Raw genomic sequence first — 27,115 nt, forward strand, 5'->3', positions numbered from 1 at the left:
GGGCGGAGACTGTGGGTGTCGGAGCGGGGGAGCTTCGGAGCCGCGGAGGAGAGCGCAGCCACAGGGATGCGGAGGGCAGAGCGGAGAGATTCCCGCACAGAGGATCGGTGCCAACCAGCATTCACCAGCCCGAGAGGCTTGTCTGCTCACCCGCTGGGGCGGGCGGGGCTGGGAGCTGAGGCTCAGGCTTCGGTCGGAGCGGGAGCGCCGGGAGAGGACTAGGGTTGGCGGCGTGAACACAGCCTGCAGGTGGTTAGTGCACCCCGGCTAGCCGGGAGGGAGTCCGGGGAAAAGTGTGGACCTGCCGAAGAGGTAAGACATTTTCTTTCCTCTTTGTTTCCTGGTGTGCAATGAGAGGGGATTAAGAGCTCTGCTTAAAGGAGCTCCAGAGAGGGGGAGCCGCGGCTAACAGCGCGGACCCAAGAGACGGGCATGAGACGCTAAGGCTGCTGCTGCCGCCGCCAGGGAGCCTGTGTGCGAGCACAGGTCACTATCCACACATCCCTTCCGGGGAGCCTGTGCAGCCCGCCACTGCCAGGGTCCCGGGATCCAGGGACAACTTCACCGGGAGAACGCATGGCGCACCTCAGGCTTGTGCAACGTCATGCCGGCCTCTGCCACTGCAGGCTCGCCCCGCACTCCGTACCGCTCCCTCCCCCCAGCCTGAGTGAGCCAGAGCCCCCAAGTCAGCTGCTCCTTTAACCCTGTCCTGTCTGAGTGAAAAACAGACGCCATCAGGTGACCTACACGCAGAGGCGGGCCCAATTCCAAAGCTGAACCCCAGGAGCAGTGCGAACAAAGAAGAGAAAGTGAAATCTCTCCCAGCAGCCTCAGGAGCAGCGGATTAAAGCTCCACAATCAACTTGATGTACCCTGCGTCTGTGGAATACCTGAATAGACAAGGAATCATCCCAAATTGAGGAGGTGGACTTTGAGATAAATATTTATTATTTTTTTCCCTTTTCCTCTTTTTGTTAGAGTGTATGTGTATGCTTCTGTGTGAGATTTTATCTGTATAGCTTTGCTTTCACCATTTGTCCTAGGGTTCTATACGTCCGTTTTTTTTTCTTTTTTACTTAAAAAAATTTTTTTTAATAATTATTTTTTTATTTTAACAACTTTATTTTATCTTAATTTATTTTATTTTATCCTCTTCCTTCCTTCCTTCCTTCCTTCCTTCCTTTCTTCTTTCTTTCTTTCTTTCTTTTTTCCTTCCTTCCTTCCTTCCTTCCTTCCTTCCTTTCTTTCTTTCTTTCTTTCTTTCTTTCTTTCTTTCTTTCTTTCTTTCTTTCTTTCTTTCTTTCTTTCTTTCTTTCTTTCTTTCTTTCTTTCTTTCTTCTTTTTCTCCCTTTTATTCTGAGCTGTGTGGATGAAATGTTCTTGGTGCTGCAGCCAGGAGTCAGTGCTGTGCCTCTGAGGTGGGAGAGCCAAATTCAGGACACTGGTCCACAAGAGACCTCCCAGCTCCACATAATACCAAATGGCAAAAATCTCCCAGAGATCTCCATCTCAACACCAACACCCAGCTTCACTCAACGACCAGCAAGCTACAGTGCTGGACACCCTATGCCAAACAACTAGCAAGACAGGAACACAACCCCACCAATTAACAGAGAGGCTGCCTAAAATCATAAAAAGGCCACAGACACACCAAAGCACACCACCAGACGTGAACCTGCCCACGAAAAAGACAAGATCCAGCCTCATCCACCAGAACACAGGCACTAGTCCCCTCCACCAGGAAGCCTGCACAACACACTGAACAAATTTTAGCCACTGGGAACAGACACCAAAAACAACGGGAACTACGAACCTGCAGCCTGCAAAAAGGAGACCCCAAACACAGTAAGATAAGCAAAATGAGAAGAGAGAAAAACACACAGCAGATGAAGGAGCAAGATAAAAACACATCAGACCTAACAAATGAAGAGGAAATAGGCAGTCTACCTGAAAAAAAAATTCAGAATAATGAGAGTAAAGATGATACAAATCTTGGAAATAGAATAGAGAAAATGCAAGAAACATTTAAAAAGGACCTAGAAGAACTAAAGATGAAACAAGCAATGATGAACAACACAATAAATAAAATTAAAAATACTCTAGAAGGGATCAACAGCAGAATAACTGAGGCAGAAGAACGGATAAGTGACCTGGAAGATAAATAGTGGAAATAACTACTGCAGAGCAGAATAAAGAAAAAAGAATGAAAAGGACTGGGGACAGTCTCAGAGACCTCTGGGACAACATTAAATGCACCAACATTCGAATTACAGGGGTTCCAGAAGAAGAAGAGAAAAAGAAAGGGACTGAGAAAATATTTGAAGAGATTATAGTTGAAAATATCCCTAATATGGGAAAGGAAATATTTAATCAAGTCCAGGAAGCACAGAGAGTCCCATACAGAAAAAGTCCAAGGAGAACCACGCCAAGACACATATTAATCAAACTGTAAAAAATTAAATACAAATAAAGCATATTAAAAGCAGCAAGGGAAAAACACAAATAACACACAAGGGAATCCCCGTAAGGTTAACAGCTAATACTTCAACAGAAACTCTGCAAGCCAAAAGGGACTGGCAGGACATATTTAAAGTGATGAAGGAGAAAAACCTACAACCAAGAGTACTCTATCCAGCAAGGATCTCATTCACATTTGATGGATAAATTAAAATCTTTACAGACAAGCAAAAGCTGAGAGAGTTCAGCACCATCAAATCAGCTTTACAAAAAATGCTAAAGGATCTTCTCTAGGCAAGAAACACAAGAGAAGGAAAAGACCTACAATAACAAACCCAAAACAATTAAGAAAATGGGAATAGGAACATACATATCGATAATTACCTTAAATGTAAATGGATTAAATGCTCCCACCAAAAGACACAGACTGGCTGAATGGATACAAAACCAGACCCATATATATGTGGTCTACAAGAGACCCACTTCAGACCTAGGGACACATACAGACTGAAAGTGAGGGGATGGAAAAAGATATTCCATGCAAATGGAAACTAAAAGAAAGCTGGAGTAGCAATTCTCATATCAGAAAAAATAGACTTTATAATAAAGACTATTAGAAGAGACAAAGAAGGACACTTCACAATGATCACGGGATCGATCCAAGAAGATGTAACAATTGTAAATATTTACGTACCCAACATAGGAGCACCTCAATACATAAGGCAAATACTAACAGCCATAAAAGGGGAAATCGACAGTAACACATTCATAGTAGGGGACTTTAACATCCCACTTTCACCAATGAACAGATCATCCAAAATGAAAATAAATAAGGAAACACAAGCTTTAAATGATAAATAAAACAAGATGGACTTAATTGATATTTATAGGACATTCCATTCAAAAACAACAGAATACACATTTTTCTCAAGTGCTCATGGAACATTCTCCAGGATAGATCATATCATGGGTCACAAATTAAGACTTGGTAAAATTAACAAAATTGAAATTGTATCAAGTATCTTTTCCGACCACAATGATATGAGACTAGATATCAATTACAGGAAAGATCTGTAAAAAATACAAACACATGGAGGCTAAACAATACACTACTTAATAACGAAGTGATCACTGAAGATTTCAAAGAGGAAATCAAAAAATACCTAGAAACAAATGACAATGGAGACACGATGACCCAAAACCTATGGGATGCAGCAAAAGCAGTTGTAAGAAGGAAGTTTATAGCAATACAATCCTACCATAAGAAACAGGAAATATCTCGAATAAACAACCTAACCTTGCACCTAAAACATTTAGAGAAAGAAGAACAAAAAACCCCCCAAAGTTAGCAGAAGAAATCATAAAAATCAGATCAGAAAAAAATGAAAAAGAAATGAAGGAAACGATAACAAAGATCAATAAAACTAAAAGCTGGTTGTTTGAGAAGACGAGAAAAATCGATAAACCATTAGCCAGACTCATCAAGAAAAAAAAAAGGGAGAAGACTCAAATCAATAGAATTAGAAATGAAAAAGGAGAACTAACAACTGACACTGCAGATATACAGAAGATCATGAGAGACTACTAAAAGCAACTATATGCCAATAAAATGGACAACCTGGAAGTCACGGACAAATTCTTAGAAATGCACAACCTTCCGAGACTGAACCAGGAAGAAATAGAAAATATAAACAGACCAATCACAAACACTGAAATTGAAACTGTGATTAAAAATCTTCCAACAGGGCTTCCCTGGTGGCGCAGTGGTTGGGAGTCTACCTGCTGATGCAGGGGACGTGGGTTCGTGCCCCGGTCCGGGGGGATCCTGTGTGCCGCGGAGCGGCTGGGCCCGTGGGCTGTGGCCGCTGGGCCTGCGCGTCCGGAGCCTGTGCTCCGCAACGGGAGAGGCCACAACAGTGAGAGGCCGTGTACCGCAAAAAAAAAAAAAAAAAAAAAAAAATCTTCCAACAAACAAAATCCCAAGACCAGATGGCTTCACAGGCGAATTCTATCAAACATTTAGAGAAGAGATAACACCTATCCTTCTCAAACTCTTCCAAAATATAGCAGAGGGAGGACAACTCTTTCACAGAACACTCATTCTGTGAGTCCAACATCACCCTGATACCAAACCAGACAAGGATGTCACAAAGAAAGAAAACGACAGGCCAATATCACTGATGAACATAGATGCAAAAATCCCCAGCAAAATACTAGCATGCAGAATCCAACAGCACATTAAAAGGATCATACACCATGATCAAGTGGGGTTTATTCCAGGAATGCAAGGATTCTTCAATATGCGCAAATCAATCAATGTGATAAACCATATTAACAAATTGAAGGAGAAAAACGTTATGGTCATTTCAACAGATGCAGAGAAATCTTTCGACAAAATTCAATACCTATTTATGATAAAAAAAACCCTCCAGAAAGTAGGCATAGAGGGAACTTTCCTCAACATAATAAAGGCCATATATGACAAACCCACAGCCAACATCATCCTCAATGGTGAAAAACTGAAAGCATTTCCACTAAGATCAGGAACAAGACAAGGTTGCCTACTCTCACCACTCTTATTCAACATAGTTTTGGAAGTTTTAGCCACAGAAATCAGAGAAGAAAAGGAAATAAAAGGAATCCAAATCGGAAAAGAAGAAGTAAAGCTGGCACTGTTTGCAGATGACATGATACTACACATAGAGAATCCTAAAGATGCTACCAGAAAAATACTAGAGCTAATTAACGAATTTGGTAAAATAGCAGGATACAAAATTAATGCACAGAAATCTCTGGCATTCCTATACACTAATGATGAAAAATCTGAAAGTGAAATCAAGAAAACACTCCCAGTTACCATTGCAACAAAAAGAATAAAATATCTAGGAATAAACATACCTAAGGAGACAAAAACCTGTATGCAGAAAATTATAAGACACTGATGAAAGAAATTAATGATGATACAAATAGATGGAGAGATATACCATGTTCTTGGATTGGAAGAATCAATATTGTGAAAATGACTCTACTACCCAAAGCAATCTACAGATTCTCTACAATCCCTATGAAACTACCACTGGCATTTTTCACAGAACTAGAACAAAAAAATTCACAATTTGTATGGAAACACAAAACACCATGAATAGCCAAAGCAATTTGAGAAAGAACAACGGAGCTGGAGGAATCAGGCTCCCTGACTTCAGACTATACTACAAAGCTACAGTAATCAAGACAGTATGATACTGGCACAAAAACAGAAATATAGATCAATGGAATAGGATAGAAAACACAGAGATAAACCCACACACATATGGTCACCTTATCTTTGATAAAGGAGGTAGGAATGTACAGTGGAGAAAGAGTAGCCTCTTCAATAAGTGGTGCTGGGAAAACTGGACAGCTACATGTAGAAGTTGAGATTAGAACACTCTCAGCACTATACAGAAAAATGAGTTCAAAATGGATTAAACACCTAAATGTAAGGCCAGAAACTATCAAACTCTTAGAGGAAAACGTAGGCAGAACACTCTATGACATAAATCACAGCAAGATCCTTTTTGACCCACCTCCTAGAGAAATGGAAATAACAAAAATAAACAAATGGGACCTAATGAAACTTAAGAGCTCTTGCACAGCAAAGGAAACCATGAACAAAAGCAAAAGACAACCCTCAGAATGGGAGAAAATATTTGCAAATGAAGCAACTGACAAAGGATTAATCTCCGAAATTTATAAGCAGCTCATGCAGCTCAATAAAAAAAATAACAAAAACAACGCAATCCAAAAATGGGCAGAAGACCTAAATAGACATTTCTCCAAAGAAGATATACAGACTGCCAACAATCACATGAAAGAATGCTCAACATCATTAATCATTAGAGAAATGCAAATCGTAACTACAATGAGATATCATCTCACACTGGTCAGCATGGCCATCATCAAAAAATCTAGAAACAGTAAATGCTGGAGAGGGTGTGGAGAAAAGGGAACACTCTTGCACTGCTGGTGGGAATGTGAATTGGTACAGCCACTATGGAGAACAGTATGGAGGTTTCTTAAAAAACTACAAATACAACTACCATATGACCCAGCAATCCCACTACTGGGCATATACCCTGAGAAAACCATAATTCAAAAAGAGTCATGTACCAAAATGTTCATTGCAGCTCTATTTACAATAGCCAGGAGATGGAAACAACCTAAGTGTCCATCATCAGATGAATGGATAAAGTAGATGTGGCACATATATACAATGGAATATTGCTCAGCCATAAAAAGAAACGATATGAGTTATTTGTAGTGAGGTGGATGGACCTAGAGTCTGTCATACAGAGTGAAATAAGTCAGAAAGAGAAAGACAAATACTCTATGCTAACACATATATATGGAATCTAAGAAAAAAAAATGTCATGAACAACCTAGGGGTAAGACAGGAATAAAGACACAGACCTCCTAGAGAATGGACTTGAGGATATGGGGAGGGGGAAGTGTAAGCTGTGACAAAGTGAGAGAGTGGCATTAACATATATACACTACCAAACGTAAAATAGATAGGTAGTGGGAAGCAGCCGCATAGCACAGGGAGATCAGCTCGGTGCTTTGTGACCACCTAGAGGGTTGGGATAGGGAGGGTGGGAGGGAGGGAGACGCAAGAGGGAAGAGATACGGGAACATATGTATATTTATAAGTGATTCACTTTGTTATAAAGCAGAAATTAACACACCATTGTAAAGCAATTATACTCCAATAAAGATGTAAAAAAAATGTTATTCTTATCCAGAAACACCCTCACAGACACACCCAGAATAATGTTTGACCATATGGCTAGGCAATCTGCGGCCCAGTCATAAAATTAACCGTCATAGTCACCTAGCAGTGGTACCTGATACTTGGTAAGGACTTTATAAAAGATTCTTCCCTTCAGGTCCACTTCCTGGATCTTTACAACAAGTCTGTACAGTAAGTAGAGCTAGTATCTCCATTTTACAGATAATAAAATGGGATCAAACCGAGATATCCTCAAGTGTTGTGCCCTTTGGCCTCTACCATCTATTCGTCATACCACTCTTTGGTGATGACATGACTTAATAAGGGCCAGAGAACACCCAAAGGCCAAGTACCCCTTTCCTTTTTCCTACTCCCATTTCTACTTAAAACTTTTCAGGGTCGTATTTTATCAATAGGTTTGTGCTGGGTGATGATAGGGAGTAATGGGTTAATCAGATTAAGGAATTTGTGCTCATATATAATATCTCTGTTAGGAGGTTTTACACTACTCCTAGGGAGTAATACATTCTAATTCAGTAAAACTGCATGATTCCAAACACTATAAAATGTGACACAGAGGAGATAAACCCAGGTAAATCCCTTTGGCTGGGAAGCTTTTCAGTGCCTCTCAAACTGAACAAGACCTAATGGATAGAAGTTGTGGGGCGTGGGGCAGGATTCTGCTTGTTCCTGCTATAAATTGAGTTGATTTTCAGGCACAGTTGGGAAGAGCTTTGTAAGCTGCATCTTTGAAAGTCAGCAGATACAAACGAGTCCACTTCCGGTCCCCATTCCCAGCCACCTCATTATATTGAAGTCAATGTCATAAACGACATAGCCACAGCTTCTGCCTTGTTACAAAAAGTTTCCATGCAGCTTGCTAAATATGACCCCATCCAAAGAGATATATAACAAAGGGATAGAGTCGTTTGAATCTTTTGTGTAAGTACTATGCAAATATCATAATAATAGGAGAAATTACAAACGAGTATAAGAATTTATAACATCTTAAGGGGGGATTAGCAAGATAATGAGTTGTTGTGGTTACCAGTGAGAATTGAATTATCACTACTGATATTATATATTATTTCTAATAATATGCAGTATCATTTCTAACATTAAACATTATTTCAAATATCATAAATTATATTACTGATAATAATCATACTGCTATAGTTATAAATCAAATTATATTTATTGTCACTACTATTAACCATAACTAATACTTATTGAGTATTTACTGGGTGTTAGGTACTGTGTGTTCTAAGTGCCTGACATGTATTCGTCTTTAAATCCTCACAATGACCCTATGAAGTAGGCACAGATATTATGTCTGTTTTGCTGATACGGAAACTGAAGCACAGGCTTGCAGAAGTAAGGAAGAAGGTGGGGCTCATGATACGTGGCAGAAACAACAGGGCTCCCCCCAGGCCAGCTTGCTCCTCATCTTCCCTCTGTCCCCTCACTCCCTATCTTTCTGCAGCACAGAGGATAAGGCTAGGTTTGTATTTTGAGGGGTAGTCTCTTTCCACTGCCCTGTATTTTGCGGTGTCTGTGGAGGAAGGTGATCTAACCTCCAACATATGTTAGGGAGCATACCTGGGGACATTGGTCCCGATATCCCCATTTGTTCCTATTTAGGCTGCAGGCCTGCTAAGCTCCATGCTAACTAAAATAGTCAGCACCTCTGTGTGTAGGCATGTGTGAGTGTGGCCTGGGCAGACCCTGTTGAGCACGCTCCCTCTACTCTCTACCCCGACTCTCCTGGCCTGCCTACCTGCTTATGTCTGCCTGGCACATACAAATGCTGAAGGGTGGAGGCTAGTGCTGGGGCAACAGGGAATGCCCCATCCCTGGCTGCCACCACCACAGGTGATTCATGTTTCGGGAAATCTTTCCACAGGGTTCACAATGTGACAGTGTCCAATCCCAGATCTCTCTGAATCCAGCCCCATCTCTGGCTTAGAGTTCATGCCCTGGCTGGGGTGAGGAGAGAGAGAACCATTTAGAAAAGGAATAGCACCAGGCATGAGGGCAGTGGGTGGAAGAGAGAAGAAAGAAGTGAATGAGGAGTTGAGAGGAGGAGGAAGATTTGTTAATGGTGGGGGGTGTTGTCAGTCAGGGTATTTTGGGGGGGGATTTTATTGAAGGATAATTGTTGGGGGAGACTCTCATGCTCCCACACATCTTGCAGGGAATGCCAAGAATGCAAGGCATTGAGGTCCTTTACCTGGACCATTTCTCAGTGCTGTTTGCAGCACACAGCCTTAAGGAATGTGGTAAAATCTCTCTCAGGGTAAAGACTGAGCTTGCTGCTTGCTGTGAATTAGTGGATACCCAAGCTCAGTGTTCCTCGACTCTGTTGCACAGCAGCCTTCTGGACTGTTCTGTGTCATTCCTGTGGGAGTTGAGGGACACGGGAAACCTATGCAAATATGCTGATGTTCATGTTGTTTGCTGTCCCACAAGTAATAATAGTAATAATAATAGGATGATCATCATCGCGAAGGGAGCCAGTCTTGGTGAGTCTTTAGTCAAGTGTGAAGCTGACAACTGGGATCTATGAGGATCTTGTCATATTTCCCAGGCCTCTTGGGTAGGCAGCTGAAGCATGTGGCATTGTTTAGCTGGTGGGGTGGTTCATGCATGCATCCACCCATAGGCAGCATGCTTCGCTGGCTTTGGAGCATGAGGTTGGGCAATGGAGGCAGGGCAGCACCTGTGGGTGGAAGGGCCACAGTGCTCCCCCCTCCACTACCTCTTGTCCTTATTCTCTATCCTGAAAAGGGGGAAACAACAGGGACCTGAAGAGAGCTAGAGGGATCAGGAACAGCTGGAAGTCACAGGGAGCAGCCCCTGAGGCTGCAGGATCACCTGGGAAGGACACATTCACAGAATTGTCACATCCTTTCCAGGAGACCCTATCTCGGCTAAGCTCAAACAAAAGTATACCTTATTGTGTTTTTGAGAATTGCATATTCCCAACCCCCAAGGACTCTGGAGAGGGGCAGAGACCATGCTGAGAGGGTCAGCACAGTGTGCCCCAGGACAAGAACACCCTGTGGTCTGCCAACCATCAGTACCAGAAGGCCAGGATGCCCTCGGGTGAGGAGAGCATCAGCTGTGCTTGGCAGTCCTGGCAGGACAGTTGGAGGGAACTCGGTGGGTGAAATGTATGTGTGGAAGACCTGTGGGCAAAGAGTTTGAGCAGGGCAAAGGCAGCAAGGGCAAGAGGCTGGGGACATTACCTTATGGACAAAACCAGTCGTCCTCCTGGATGGACAAGGAGAGGAGCTGATGTGTGAGGCCTCCTCAGGACCCTAATAATCTGTGAAGGGAAAAGAAAAGGGGTAGGGATTAAGAAGTTATGTTAGTTTTCTACCACTGCCATCACAGATTACCACAATTTTTTTTAGCAGCTTAATACAACACCTATTTATTAACTCACTGTTTGGTATGTCCAGCTGGGCTCACCTGAGTTTTCCGCTTAGGGTCTCACAAGGCCAAAGTCAAATGTCACCCGAGCTGGGCTCTTGGATGGAGGCTCATTCAGGGTACTGGCCGAATCTAGTTCTTGCTGACTGGAGGACTGAGCTAGCTGTCAGTTGGGAGCCACTTTTTGTACCTTGAGGCTGCTGTCATTCCTTCTCAAGTGGCCCCCTCCATCTTCAAAGCCAGGAATCCTGCATCGTGTGCTTTTCACACTTCAGGTTTCTCTGACTCCCCCTTCTGCTATAGCTGGAGAAAACACGCTGCTCTTCAGCCCCCATGTGATTAGATCAGGTCCATCTGAATAATCTCTCTATTTTATGGTCAACTGTGCCGTATAAAATAACATTATCACATAAGTGATATTTCATCCTATTCACAGGTTCTGAGGATGAGGATGGGGCATCTTTTGGGCGGTCATTGTACTACAAGAGAGTTTATGGGTTTCAGGGGCAGGGAATTAGGATTTCACTAGGAACATCAGGCTCCAAAGACCTACCCCACACCCTCAGCCAAAACAGGGTCCAGGAGCTTATGTTTTGGCTAGGGAGATGGATGTACGGAGAAGATGGTAGACATACCCTGGCAATAGTTATCTCTTAACAACTTATGGTCTAGTGATATTGATGGGCCCCAGAAATTGAGCTACAGTGACTGGAGGTGAGGACTGAAAGAGGGAGAAATGGGTCAGGAGGGCTCTCAGGGTTCTGGGACTTAAGATTCTCCCATTCCCAAGTCTCCTAAAAAGAGCATGAAAAGCCTTCCTCCCCACCTAGCCACTTAAATGGGGTCATTCCTTGCCCCTCTGGAATTGCATGGTGAGACCTATGTGGTAGGGATGTATCTGGTGTCCAGGATCATGTCTTTGAGTCACATTTAATGAGCTAGAGATACAGCAGGTAAAAACTGCATGCTTATTCAGGAATGATTTGGGACAGAGCCAGAAGCAAAGCAGAGACCAACAAGAAAATGGGGTCTCTGGCATCTAACTCTGGTTTTCCAGGGGTCATGCAGGAGGGGAAATAAGTGGTCAGGCCTCCATGGTCTGGTGGAGGGAAGGGGTTCTGAATCTGGGGCTCTTTGTCCCAATGGTCCGAACCCTGGCAGTCTGGGCTTTGTTACTTTCAAAGTTTCTATAAAATGCCCAAGCTCAGTGGCAGATAAATAATGATTAACAGGAAACCGTGGCCTGGTGTGGGTAGGTATGCCCATGTAAATCACACCCTTTCTGTTTTACCCTCTAGAGATCTTTTATCCAGCCTTCTACTAGTGTGTGGAACTGATGTTGGGGTGGTGTACCTGGGGTTCTGACTGCTTCTTAAGCAGACTTCTAACCAATCCTATTGGTAAGTCTCACATTCAACCTCCCACCACTCCTAGAGGGAACTCTTGCTGACAAACCTCTATCCATTAACAAATCTCCCCTCTTCCTTCTCTCAATTCCTCATTCACCCAGACATCATAATCATTCATCCCTTCAGCGCCCCAGGGAGTGGAGACTCATTCCATTCCCTCCATAGTCTTCCAGGCTACATCAATTGATCTGGGCCTTATCCAAGTACATATCGGACACGTGCAGCCTAGAAGCCTTGTACCACTGTGTGATGTCAAATACTAGCTACATAAACAGCCATGAACAATAGACTGTTGACATGATGAGTTTTCCTTTGGGCAGGGAGGGCAGGGCAGGTGGATAAAGTAGAGAGGGGGGCTGCCACAGATGGAGAGAGAAAAGAACACTTACTGACTGAGCACTGGGAATAATATCTTTCCTTTGCATTTCTCCTTTTTAAAATTGGCTCACACTTTTTACCTGGGCTACTAGGAGCTAAGGGCTATAATGAAGGAGTAACAAATTTTTGAGAAGCATTTATTGTGCACCAACACTCTACCAGGTACTTTTGGCTTGAGCTACTTTAAATGAGTCTCCTGACAACATCAGGAGGGAGAGATTCAGCCCCTCTTTATACTGGTCATCCCACACCTGCCTGGATCCCCAACATTAGAACCTCCAACACTAGCCACTGCCTGTGCCTGTGACCATTTTATGATGAAAAAGAAAGAAATCCTCATTCTTGTCTGATACATCATAATAATAAGATTATAACTTGCCTAAAATTATTAGTTACATATGATAATTATTCCCATTAATACCCAAGAGAGTAGTAGTGGTTAAAAGAATGGAACATGGACTCAAACTGGCTGTGGAATCTCAGGCAAGACATTTAACCTCTCTGAGTCCCAGTTTGCACAGATGTAAACTGGGCATATCTATAATACCTATCTTACTTATAAGGTTGTTGTGACAACTAAATGAGTCAATGCATGTAAAGTGCTTCAAGCAGTACCTGATACACAGTAAGGAGTTAAACTCTCCTATTACTAATATTATTATCCTTACTACTGCGTACCAAGTTCAAAGTCATTTAAGTCTGACAAAAACCCTCTGAGGTGTGAATTTCTCCATAGTTTACAAGAAATACTCATTCCTAATAGTAATTGTGACTCTAGCACTAATGTAAATGCAAATAATATCAGTATCAATGATGCCTCAAAATTATGTCCATTTTACAGATGCATGCCAAGATTCTCAGTAGTGGTATTAATTATGACTATAATATCAATAGAATGTAAATTATCAATATTCCAAAATCATTTCCATTTCACAGACAGGAACAGATAATACCATTATTTGTTTATTAGTGTCCATCATTAGGATATATGATAAAATAACATTAGTGATAATAAAAACAACAACAACAGCAATAACAACATTAACCACATGATATAATTATGCCATTTCCCAGAGAAGAAAATACCACACCAGCATTACCAGGAATGGTAGTTACTATAGTGTTTTAAAAATATCACAATAATGCAAGTAACTGCATTAATGCTGTACCTCAGTTATCCTGATTCTGATGAGATAAAATGTTTCTTAGCAATATGGAACAGCAGGGTTTCTTAGCAGTACAGAATTAATTTATTACTAATTATATTTATTACTAAATTATTAACCTGTGTTACACTTACTATAATACTTGTAATACTTAATACAGTTATGGTATACATAGTAATACAATCGTGATTGTATTACTATTACTATTAATCATTATAATGACTAATGATATAATCATTTAATTATGACCTTAATTATAATAATGGGTATTATAAAGGTAAAATAATTAAATAATATAAGTAATTTACAATAATGTAAACACGAATAATAATAATGCACAGTAATTATCTCCAGTTAACAGCAAGTAAAGCATAACACAAGCCTCCCTGGTGGTGCGTCCTGGCTAATATTATAACATTATAATATTGTAGAATTATAAATAATAATATGGATATGCAATAATTATGCCCCTTTTACCCTGGGGACAATCAGTACCCGTACACTGAGACGTATATTAATCCTCTAATGTTAACCTAAATGCATATAGCAACATTGTGGGCTGTCCTGTAACCATACCCATTTCTGGGAGGCAAAAACCAGCATCCTAGGTAGTGAAACTATGATAATGGTGCTAACACTTTGCAGGTACAGTCTACCCAGGAACCCAGAAAATCCTTTGAGCTTGGCTATTTCCCTGGCAGGGAAGGCAGGGCCAGCTCCACAGTGGGTGGCACCTCCTTGAGCACCACCTAGGCCATATCAATGCTATAGGTAAGTACCTGCACTGCACAGTACCTCCCAGTCACTTGGAGTGCAGGCACCGGTTTTGACACCCTGCCAGCATCCCCTCAGCTCACAGTGCTCCTCTGCATCTCTCCCCAGAAAGTGCTATCCTCTTGTAGTCACTGAGGAGTGGCACTCCATGGAACCAAAGCCATGGACATTTCCTCCTCAAGGCCACGTGGACTAACCCACAAATGGGCACTTCCAGGTGCCCCAAGGCTGCCACTGCCCCCAGCCACAGAGGTGGATTGGAGGACCAGACTGGGGGTGGGGGGAACAACTGGGTAGAGACAGAGAGGAAAAACTGCTTCCCCCTTCCATTACCACCCTTCCTCCTTTCCTGGACACCTACCTGGGGGAGGCGGGGGTTCACAGTACAGACCACAAACTCTTTTGCAAGTGGATAGGGATCAGATGCACTTGGGAGATGGGGGAAGGAAAGGAAATGCTCAGGGTCTGGAAGGTTCTTCTGGAGATGAAGTGAGTTGGAGGAGGTTATCAAGCTACACATTCCTTTGTCTGATCAATCATGGAATCAGTAAATTCTCCTCACCCCGAAATTATTTGAACAGATAAGTGAAGGAGGTTGGTAGCCAGTGAGCCATGTGGATGTCTGAGGGAACAGTGTACTAGGCATAGGGCACAGACATTGCAAAGGCCTGGATTTAAAAGAAGCTCTGCTGATTTTATGAACTATCTGAAGGACCCTAGCATGGACCAGTTTGTAATGACAAATAATAACAATATTAAGCAACTAACAGAGTAGTTCTCAACTCTATCTGGTTCTACTTTCCCTTTTGAGGATAGTTGCAATTTTATATAACAAACGTTTATTTGAATTTATGACATCTTATATAAGATATATATTAGGATGAATCACATGAAGTTGTCAATATTTGGTCTTTTTTTATAAATTTATTTTTGGCTGCATTAGGTCTTTGTTGCTGCGTGCAAGCTTTCTCTAGTTGCAGTGAGCAGGGGCTACTCTTCGTTGCTGTGCACGGGCTTCTCATTACGGTGGCTTCTCTTATTGCAGAGCACAAGCTCTAGGCACGCAGGCTTCAATAGTTGTGGCACATGGGCTCTAGAGCGCAGGCTCAGTAGTTGTGGCGCACGGGCTTAGTTGCTCCGCGGCATGTGGGATCTTCCCAGACCAGAGCTCGAACCCATGTTCCCTGCATTGGCAGGCGGATTCTTAACCACTGCACCACCAGGGAAGTCCCAGTATTTGATCTTTTTGACTTAAGCAGCAATTTCATATGATTCAACCTATTATAGTAAACATATAAATATAATTATATATATTTAGTTACAACAATTTATTTTATATTATAAATACACATTATATAACTATATAAACTTAAAATAAACACATAAATATATGCAAATTTATAAACTATGATAAGCAATCTGTAATAGAGTAAATGTATATATAATATATACATATAAATATATGCAGTCTTCAATAATATAATATTGTTATAATATAGCAAGTATACATATTATAATAGTGTAGAGTGATACACACATATTACTCTATACTATTATATACAGTTAATATTGAAACATATATATCATGCTAAAATATTACTTAATGGCCCTTTACTGTCCTGAAATGAAATTTATAAGTAATATGACTTACCTATGCCCCAAATTTGAAAAACAAATTTAATTATAAAACATTTTAATGGCCTAACTTTAATATAAAGATGGTGTAAAAGACAATTTTCATTGAAATAATGCACATTGTTGTATGTAAAGACTTGAGAAGTACAATAGAATAATTTAAAAAATAGATATATAATTAAAAGAAGAAATAGTAGTAGTTGAGGTAGTAAAGGAAATATTTACTGATCATTGTATGTGTGCAAGGCACCGTTTGTTCTAGTTCTAAGGACTTGAAGTACATTAATGTATTTAATCTTCACAGTCCCCTGATAGTCAGAGCCTGGAGAGGGCTTCCACTGTTTGTTAAGAGGAGGGGTTTAGAAATTGAGTTTTCTGTAGTGAGGTGGATGGACCTAGAGTCTGTCATGCAGAGTAAAGTAAGTCAGAAAGAGAAAAACAAATACCGTATGCTAACACATATATATGGAATCTAAAAAAAAAAAAAGTTCTGAAGAACCTGGGGGCAGGACAGGAGTAAAGACGCAGATGTAGAGAATGGACTTGAGGTCATGGGGAGGGGGAAGGGTAAGCTGGGATGCAGTGACAGAGTGGCATGGGCATATATACACTACCAAATGTAAAATAGATAGCTAGTGGGAAGCAGCCGCAGAGCACAGGGAGATCAGCTCGGTGCTTGGTGACCACCTAGAGGGGTGGGATAGGGAGGGTGGGAGAGAGGTGCAAGAGGGAGGAGATATGGGGATATATGTATGTGTATAGCTGATTCACTTTGTGATACAGCAGAAACTAACACACCATTGTAAAGCAATTATACTCCAATAAAGATGTGAAAAAAAAAAGAGGAGGGGTTTATGGTAGCTGAATGGTGTGCTAAACTTAGAAATGGAGAGGGAAATAAGTTATCTAAAGAATAAGAGTAAGCCCTATTGGGCACTTATTTGGAGTCTGTATATCCTAGTTGACCCAGAATTTGATTTAAAATAGAGGCAGCTGAGTGTAGAACATATGATGTGGACCCTGCCTCATGCCTCTAACTTCTAGAGCCTGGCTATTTGATGAGTAACAGTTGTGTCTCTTCTGTGAATCAGAACTCTCCCCACACAGAGCAGAACTCCAACAGGACCAGAGATCTCATCCTGAAATCTGTGTGGCCACACATGGTGTGGAAACAACTAACTTCAGGCAGAAAACCCCTGTAGACTCTGAGGTTGGTCCCCACTCAGACTCTGTGTGTTAGAGGTGCAGGTGGCATATGTGTGGAGTGTGTGCGCAGCTGTAAGTATACTCTCTTAGACCTCAGTTGACTAGAACCCACCTCATAAGAGCCCTCCGTTAACAGGCTTTTATTCCCACCTCTGCTCCCTATTGTAAGATAAACTTTTAATCCCTACAATATTTTTTCTTCAGGGTATCCACCTATGTATGTAAGAGTCTAAAAGTTGGAAAGAATAGTGGTTACATCCAGGCAGGGGTTTGAGATAAGGATGGGACTGTGTATGGTGGTTAAAAGGGGACATTAGCTATATCTGCAATGCTTTATTTCTTTAATAAAACAAAGCTACTGAAAGCAAATTGGAAAAAAGTTAACATTATTTACTTTGGATGCTGAGATCATGGGAGTTTGTAATAGTACTCTTTTTATTTCTGTGTAACTTTGAAATTATTGAACTTTGAATTGAACTTTGAATTATTATTGAAATTTATTTCTGTGTAACTTTGAAATTAAGAGAGAAAAAAATGAAGATTGCCAGGGAGAGCAGCTGGTCTTCTTGACCAAAGACCTCAGCAACCATCATATAATCTGTTTTCTTGGTGCTGGGTTAGAACTTGTCTAGTTTAATGTCTTCATTTCTTTTGGGAGTAGACACTGACTTCCCAAAGTCACGTATCTCCTTGAGGAGGCAGAGGTGGAATGTAAACCCAGGGTTTCAGATCCCCAGCTAGCTCTATGCTCTTTTCACACCACCAGGCTCTATTCTTATACTGTCTTGGCATCAAGATCTAGGGTGATGACCCTAAGGACCTGACAAATCCTCAGTCAATCCAGAAAATTTTATTCTCATCACGATTCTCTACTTAGGCAAAAAAATGGATTCGGACTTTTCAGAAAAAGATCTTCAACAATCCAAAGGTTAAACTTCAGCTAATGCAAAAATGAATTAACCAAAGCAGTTCACTCTAATAGTACTTAATTAAGCGAAGTCTCATGAGATGAGGATATATCAACCTATATTTAGTAAGACCTACTAAATGTCTGGTCTGGGAGGTGTTTGAGGAGAGATGAAAAGAAAAAACCAAACCAAAAAAAAAAAAAAAAACATGAGAAGTCTCTGACCTTGACTAATGTGCTAGTCAATATGGTTGGAAAACCAAGCTGCCGTTTCTAACTTGACACCTAGGTAAATTAAGCTCAGGACTTGACTAAGATTTGGTTTGGGAGAGGCATGGAAAGTGGGAGAAGTGGTATGAGGGTGGAGACAGGAAAGAGTTGAATGGGCAAGGGCCCACAACATAACTGCTTCCTAACAAGGAGGGTTAGGGTAGCTCTGTGAGGGAGGAGGCCCGCTTCAAGAACATTTCTCTTGGAAAGTGATAGGCAGCCATTTTGATAGGATGAGGCCTGATTTGAAAGGGCTTGGGTGATAGACTTGGTGATTTTGATCGACTTACCATAGAATCATGAGTTCTGGAGCAGGGATATGGCAGTGAGTTTATTTTGTGATTCCTGTTTGTTGTGATGCTAGCTAATGGGAAAATAGCAATCATTTGTTATTGTGAACACATTTTGTACCTTGGAGCCTGGCTCCTAGCATTCCTATCAGAGTTTGGATGCATCCCTGCTCTGGTGGGAAGCAGTAGGAGGAATCTTAAGGTTGACAAATGCAAACAACTTCTGATTATTAGTGAATTTTTTGGGGGAAAATCCCCACAGAATTTCATCCCATAAAGATTTAATTAGTGCCTACTATGTACAATGCACTGGGCCTTGTCCTAGAGATACAAAGGAAATGAGGCACCCATCTAACTGGGAAGGAGATCTGTAGACAAACATGTGGTCAGAGCACTGCAGGGGAAAGAATTCACACAGGGCAGTGAAGTGCAGTTTTTGGACGACGTGGCATTTGAAGCTGTCTTGGAAGATAAGTAGAATCTCAATTGATAGGCACAGAGGCAAAGTGGAAGGAACCAGAGAACAATGGCAGAGAAGTGAATGACATGTCGGGGAGTGGTGAGTATTTACTGAAGGGTACGGTGTGTGAAGAGCTGTGGCTGGGGACAGGAAAGACAGGCAGTCGCTGGTGTGACAGGGGAGCTAGGCTTAGGGATTTGCATACCAGGAGCCACTGCAGGTTTTGAGTGGTAAAGGGACATGGTCTTGTACATCAGAAACATCACCTTGGTAGCAGTTTAAAGAACAGACTGGAATGGAAAACAAGATTCAGGGATGGCTTCCAAAAGTTTTGGCTTGGATGACTGAACATGAGAGACAGAGAAGATTTGGCATTGGAGATAAGCTCACTGGCAAGCATCCTGGATTTGAGAGTAGCAGAAAGTCGGCTAGAGGGGTTGGTGGGCAGTACTGATATCCTGTCTCCCACAGATACATTTGCAGCTGCAGCCTTCAAATTAACATCAGTGCATTTGAGAAGAGCTTCAGGCTAGTGGGTAATACCCAAGGAGGCTTATCAGGCCTGAGGTAATCAGGAGTTGAAGAGTTGGTTGTAATGCCTCACGTGGCCACACCTCCAGAACATAATTGAGGCTCTCATTTGGGATAAAGATTGAAGGAATGATCTTGACAAAGCATAGTACAGATTCTGTAATGAAAGGGTAAGGAAGATGGTTGCCAGCCCATTATTAAGTGTGATAACTGGGTTGAAATGAGATGAAGGACTTCATTTAGGCAGAACTTTCCCACTGACGAATAGTGGGGGGTAAAAGAGTGAAAGGAAAGCGTATAATCCAATCCATAAAAAATGTAAAAATGCTTTTTAAAATCTGAAGCAATAATCATTCATTGTATTTATAGAGCTGGAGTGGGGGATATTTTCTCTATTGATAGATACGGATGTGCGGATAAAATTTTAAAAATCAAGAAAATTTTCCCACTGTCAGAACTTTATTTTAAAAATGACGAAACAACTCTGTCCATATTTCTAGGCTGGGGGCATGAAGGCATATGTCCAGCAGCTGGGGCACAGGCCACTCACTTCTTAGGGAGTTTGACTTTTTGTGCTCGGAGGCTGCCCACTAGAGGCAGACGGCGTACACTGTGATGCATATAAATAAAAAGAATTTTGTCTTTAGGCATGTGTTTGAAGGAGAGCTGAGAGAGAAACAGAGGGTGTACAACTCCCACATTAAAATATTAGAAATAAGGAGAGTAATGTATTCAATAGGCATAATACATAATAAGTACAAATATTAAACATAGAACTCTATTTCTAGGCTGTAATGTTAGGAATTGGGTGATCATCCTTAGATATTTAATTTTAAATGAGTCAATATGGGTCAGATAAAATTTATCCAAGTTTTAGGACTGATCTTCAGAGGTTAAATCAAGTACACAGATTATTAATAATTCATTACTCTGTAAAAACTGTATAATTCAGAGGTAAGTAATTGGCATACATTATTTGATGGTTATTATTCCCACAATGGTTATTATTTAGGGACAGACTATTACTCAGCTGGAAAGGTCCGCTCTACTGAACAGGCATGTGCTATTGGAATACATATGACAATTTGGATTAGCACCAAGCAAATTTTAATATTTTAATGTCTCATGGACTGGGATGAGGAGTATAGGAGGCAGTATATAGAACACACAGTGGTTAAGAACGTAGGTTCTGGAGTTTAACTCACCTGCATTGGGGTCCAAATTCTGCCATCACAACCTGAGTGATCTTGAGCAAGTCACTTAAAGTCTCTGAGCTTTTCTTTTCTCCTCAGTAAAATTAGAAGAGCAAGAGTCCCTACCTCCCGGAGTTGACATGATAATGAAATGAGAAAACTACATGCAAAGCACCTGTCACAGTACCTACCTGTTTTGTACTGAGGGCTCAATGAATGCCAGTAGCTGCTGTTGCACCTTTCTAAGCTGGGTCATTTACCTGGCATATGTAACCTGGTCATCCAATTTGAGCAAGACCTTAGCTACATGCTCAACTTTTGGCTCCCCCTATCACCCACCCCCAAGGACGCATTCCCAGAGGTTGCTGTGATCCCTCCTCACAACCAGTGATTGGCAGATAGCAAATCCTTATTTTTAGAAATTAGGTGGGGAAAATCTACCGTGCTACACAAAAACTTGTGCAGCCCGCCCTCTAGTGGTATTTTGATGAATTGCCCCCAACAATTGCCCCGTTGATTCACAAACAGGAGAGCTGGCCATAAAAATGAATGGGATATGCGGCGGCTTCCCACTAGCTATCTACCTTACGTTTGGCAGTGTATATATGTTCATGCCTCTCTCTCGCTTTGTCACAGCTTACCCTTCCCGCTCGCCATATCCTCAAGTCCATTCTCTAGGAGGTCTGTGTGCAGCCGCATAGCACAGGGGGATCAGCTCGGTGCTTTGTGACCGCCTGGAAGGGTGGGATAGGGAAGGTGGGAGGGAGGGAGACGCAAGAGGCAAGAGATATGGGAACATAGGTATATGTATAACTGATTCACTTTGTTATAAAGCAGAAACCAACACACCATTGTAAAGCAATTATACTCCAATAAAGATGTAAAAAAAAAAAACTCATAGGACAGTACAGCTAAGGAGGATGGATTTCATTGTATGTAAAATATATCTCAGTAAACCTGATTTTTTAAAAAGCAAAAAAAAAAAAAAAGAATGGGATATATACAGCTGACATAGTTACCAGAAAACACCTGGTTTAACAAATCAATTTATTAATCAAGAACATATAATAAACTAATATTGGATGTACATCTCAGGCAAAGGACTTAAGTTGTAGTGAACATTATCAAGATATCTGGAGATTGCATATTTTCATATGCTAATTAGCCATTTTACCTAAAGAGATTCCCAGTTTGGGGCAAAAATCCAAAATTGGCAATCCTATGCATACCTATATATCCTATCCCCCAATAAAAACTGTAATGTACATAGCCATTAGAGCTTGTAATTTTACTGCATGCAATATTCTTTTTTTTCTAAAATAATATAATTATTGTTGTTGATAATAACATCTTATCCTCTTCTAGGGATTAAAAACTTTTCTCAGGACTTTGTTTTCACAGCAGATAGGTGTGACAGGATTTGCTTTTCCAGATGCATTGAGGAGGAAGCCGAGGCTTGTCTATAAGCAGGCTAAATAGGTTTGCTTTGGTCACCCAGGGCACTTTCCAGGATACTGCATTAGTTTTACCCCTAGGAATCTCCTCTTGGTAAAATAAATTGCGTGGACATTGGCATGTCCCTTTATATGTTTCATATGCTCCTTTTTTTTTTGAATCTTCATGTCAAACTCCTTAAGCATACACTTGTTTTGCAGTTTGAAATGAAAATGATTAAAATACAGACCTACGTTTTAAAGAAGTGGCTTTCTTTGCTGCATTGTAATTGTTTTGTATAGCTCAGATATCAAAGCATTTCTACCAACAAGACCAAACTAAGAGTAATGATTTTAAGCCTTACGGAAACCTAAATCAAGGGAACAGAGATGAGCATCTAGAGAAACACAATTGTTCTTTAAATACTTGAATTGCTGTTCATAACAAGACTCAAGAGTAAACAGGGAATGGATAATTTAGAAATAGGTATTTTTTAATGGAATGATGGGAATATTTATAGCCATACTGAGAAATTGTGAAGCAGAGGACAGGCATGCATTCAGTGATGCTTTTGATGGGTTTGTTCTGTAGCAAATTTCAATCCAACTGCAGAATGTTGCTGTTTTTTGGGGGGAAAACCATTTTCCTTCTTACAGTGCCTCTATTTACACTTGTGGCTGGTTAGTGAAACGTAGTTATCAAACCACCTGTGGGAGAAGCCAATCTGTCCAGAAACCACTTTTCTTAGAAGTCTTTCGGGGGCAAACCTACACAGGTGCGACTGGAGTTGTGAACAGAATAGGGCTGGATCCCTCTGTGAATGAGAGGCCTTGCTGATAAGGTCAAGTTTGCAGGTAGACTTCCTCTGTGGGCTACTCAGTTCCATTATGTCCCCAACCTGGCCATAGCGTGCTCCCTTGTCACCTGCATCACAGATCTATTCATTCACCTATTTGCCAAATATATCTGGAGTGTCAAAGTGCATAGGGCTCTGAACGTGTGGCATGTATTACAAACTCCTTCTCATGACAGAAATGTGAGTTTTACTGGTGACTTCTGATGGCACCATCTTTGATCCCTGGAATGGCCCTTGACAAATTGAGTTTTATGTGAGCCTTCTCCTCTTCCTGCCTTTTTGTGACCCTCTCATGCTTTCTCTCTTTTTTTTTAACATCTTTATTGGAGTATAATTGCTTTACAATGGTGTGTTAGTTTCTGCTTTATAACAAAGTGAATCAGTTATACATATACATATGTTCCCATATCTCTTTCCCTTTGCTTTCTCTTAACTTTCCCTCTTAACCTCAAGGTTTCAATCCCATCATGTTCCCTTGCCACCTGAGTTTCCAGGCCTCTTACCTCAGTAGGCCCTTTTTAGTTGTTTCATCAGTCCCAAGTCTAAAGATAAATGCACCACATTGTAGTACTTCATCCCATCTTGCCTCTCTCTCTGTTGGTTTTCCTAGGAATAGCAATCCATTAAAAACAAATCATACCACCTTGCTGGAATCTAGTAGTGGTCCTATACTCTCTAGATATAAGGCTACAAGACCTTTACTCATGGGAATGGATTTCCCATGAGTAAAGTTCAGCATGGGAAAATATTCGGTGTCAGATGGGCCTTCATGGATCATACACTTTGTCTACTTTTTTTGGGAAAATCGCCTGAGGTCTCTTGAGATATGTTATATTGTAACCTGTATTGTGAGTACAGTCGCCCCCAACCCTGCCCGTATTCGCAGGTTCTACATCCTTGGATTCAACCAAACGTGGATGGAAAATATTTTTTAAATTTGCAGAAAGTTCCACAAAGAAAAACTTGAATTTGCTGCACACTGGCAACTTTTACATTGCATTTACAACTACATCACATTTACATTGTATTAGCTATTATAAGTAATCTAGAGATGATTTGAAGTATATCAGAAGGTATATGTAGGTTATATGCTACTACTAAGTCATTTTATATAAGGGACTTGAGCATTCACAGGTGTTAATATCCATGGGGGTCCTGAAACCAATCCCCTGCAGATACTGAGGTATGACTATACTAAGAGAAAAGAATAAAGGAATAACGTTTGGAATTTGTTGTCCTTATTATTGAATATCTATTCTCTGTCTATTGACTACTTTATAACTAAAGATTCCCTCTCTGCTACCTAAAGCAAGGGAACAGAAGAAAAGGAACCATAAATTTATTAAGTCAAATACATTTTGCTCAGCTAGTACTTAGAAGGAAATGAATTCTCAGTGTACTCGCAAGGTCCGTATGACAAAGCTAGTTGTAATGGCAGTTAAATGTCTTCAACTGCCTTTGAACATGATGGTTGTGTCCCAGGAGCAGATTTTTGATTATTTTCTATACCAGCCATGTCCTGTCACTAATGGGACAAACCAGCCTGTTAAACATTGTACAGGTGTAGATTATGCAACAGATTGTTTAGAGGAAGTAACTAAAGGGATTTAGTGTGCAAATGAAAAAAATTCCAGATTTTTTTTTTCTAACAAGTAGGTAGTTATAGAGGTTTGAAACTACTTCACCAAGACAAATTTGTTAATTCAGAAACACTTGCTGTGCATCTTAGGGTTGGAGAAAACAAAAACTGGAATATTAAGGAGTTTAAAAAAAATTTATCCCCATATTTTCTTTCTATTAACAAACTTTTAAAATAAAGCTATGAGAAAAAATATATTCTCAAAAAAAACAGTTTCCTCTCAGTTGTGTTAATGCATGGGAACAGTATCACAAATAATCCTTAAAAAGGAATAATATAAAATTAATTTAAAGATGATAAAACAATAAATATTAAAATTGCATTTAATACAGAGATGTATCATCAGTAATTTACCATGACCCAGAAAGTTTAACGAATGCAGATTTCCCTCTCTCTGTTCTTGACAGTTGTGAGAATGACAAATGACAGATAAACAACTGATACTTGGGAGTGAATAAAAAAGCCCCCCAAGAGATAGCCAGATATCAGTACGTACTTAGTCCAATTCAGTTGTACCTTCTTGACTTCAGCAGTGCACAATGGTCATCAAAATTCATAGTGATGTGACAGGGCAAGAGAGAGTCATGGGCATATACACACTAACAAACGTAGTAAGGTAGATAGCTAGTGGGAAGCAGCCGCATGGCACAGGGATATTGGCTCGGTGCTTTGTGACAGCCTGGAGGGGTGGGATAGGGAGGGTGGGAGGGAGGGAGACGCAACAGGGAAGACATATGGGAACATATGTTTATGTATGACTGATTCACTTTGTTATAAAGCAGAAACTAACACACCATTGTAAAGCAATTATACCCCAATAAAGATGTTAAAAAAAAAAAAGGCAGAAAAAAAAAATTCATAGTGATGAATCTGGTGCCCTGTGAGTACTCAAAGTTCAAATGCCCTTCATTATAAATTTAGGATGAGTTATTTATTTGGTTATTGATTTATTTCTAATGAATACTTCACATACTATAAGAGGATTTGAGGCAACTTATAATAAAAGCTCCTATGCAGCAAGGCAGTGAAAAATGAAGTCACAAAGAGACATCAGAAACCACAGAGTTCAAAAACTTTCTTGGGCCATAGACCCCTTTGAAGATCTGATAAAGAGCTGTGGAACATCTCTTCAGAAAATATAGCTATGCAAATAGGCACAACCTTGAAGTCTATCCAGGCACTCTGCCCCGGGTGTCCTTGAACCCCAGGTCAAGAACCCCTTATGTAGAGAAAGCAAAATCCTGAGGTAAGATAGTTATTTCACTTGAGCATTGCATTTAGCTCTGAGCTTCCTGTCAACTGAGGTTAAAAGATAAACACACTGGGTTGCAGAGTTCTCAACATCTAAAAAAGGAAGCAGATCAGTTCACAAAATGATAAGCGAAACATATAATTTTAAAATGACAGTGTTTATAGAGTTTATGAAAGGATTATTTTATAAAGGGTAATCAAGTAATATAATGTAGCACAATTTGATGAAATTCTTTGAAAATCTGCAATTGGAGGTAGAATAACTATGCTAATTGTATTGATTAGCATATAAAATTAGCATATAAAATTAGCCACAGTGTCTCATTTCCAGCCCTTCTGGAAAAGAGAGAATTTATTGTATATGTCTTTCTTTAATGGTAGATTTACCCACCTAATATTATTTGATTAAACCTGACATTAATATAATATATTCCCATGAGCGTACACCAGCTGAGCAGCAAGGGAGATCTAAGGGTATAAAAAGAAACTGAAGTGTGATTAAATATCTGCTATTAGTAGGTCATACCATGGAAAACTGGCATGTAGATAATGGCAAATAATCATTTTAGGTATCCACTGCTTCCAACCCAGGCATCTACTTTCTCAAAGGCAAATAAATAAAACAATGGTTCCTGTCACAATTACAGGCAGAGGCAGTATAGGATAGTGGTTAAGAACAGAGTCTTGGGAATCAGAGACTGGTTTTCCACCACTTATTAGCTCTGTGTCCATAGGCAAAGTTGCTGAACTTTTCTGAGTCTCAGTTTTCTCATCTATAACATAAGAATAATAAAAGGGTCAATCTCAGGACTGCTCCTAGGCTCTATATGGGTCCTAAGGAAATCTTTGTTTTGTGGGGCTCCTGTCTATATAAACAATTTGAGTCGCCAAAAATCAACATGTCAGTGTCATTGTAGCCATCCAATCTCACAAAATTCTATTAAGCGGATGCCTCGTGACTGGCAGGAGTGATCCACTGGAATTGATATCTATCTGTGGGGCCCCAGGAAAACCCCATAGGTGTGAGTGCTGGAGCTCCTTGGAAGATCTAGTCAA

General features: G+C 40.6%; 1 protein-coding gene across 1 annotated transcript in view; it reads left to right on the forward strand.

Annotated features, from left to right (window-relative positions):
* IL1RAPL2 (interleukin 1 receptor accessory protein like 2) overlaps positions 1 to 27,115 on the forward strand; it is a gene marked incomplete at both ends in the record, with an annotated part of 1,088,726 nt that overhangs the window by 533,607 nt on the left and 528,004 nt on the right. The window lies entirely within an intron of this gene.

The sequence above is a fragment of the Leucopleurus acutus genome, assembly GCF_964270905.1.
Source record: "Leucopleurus acutus genome assembly, chromosome: X".
NCBI classification, from domain to species: Eukaryota; Metazoa; Chordata; class Mammalia; order Artiodactyla; family Delphinidae; genus Leucopleurus; species Leucopleurus acutus.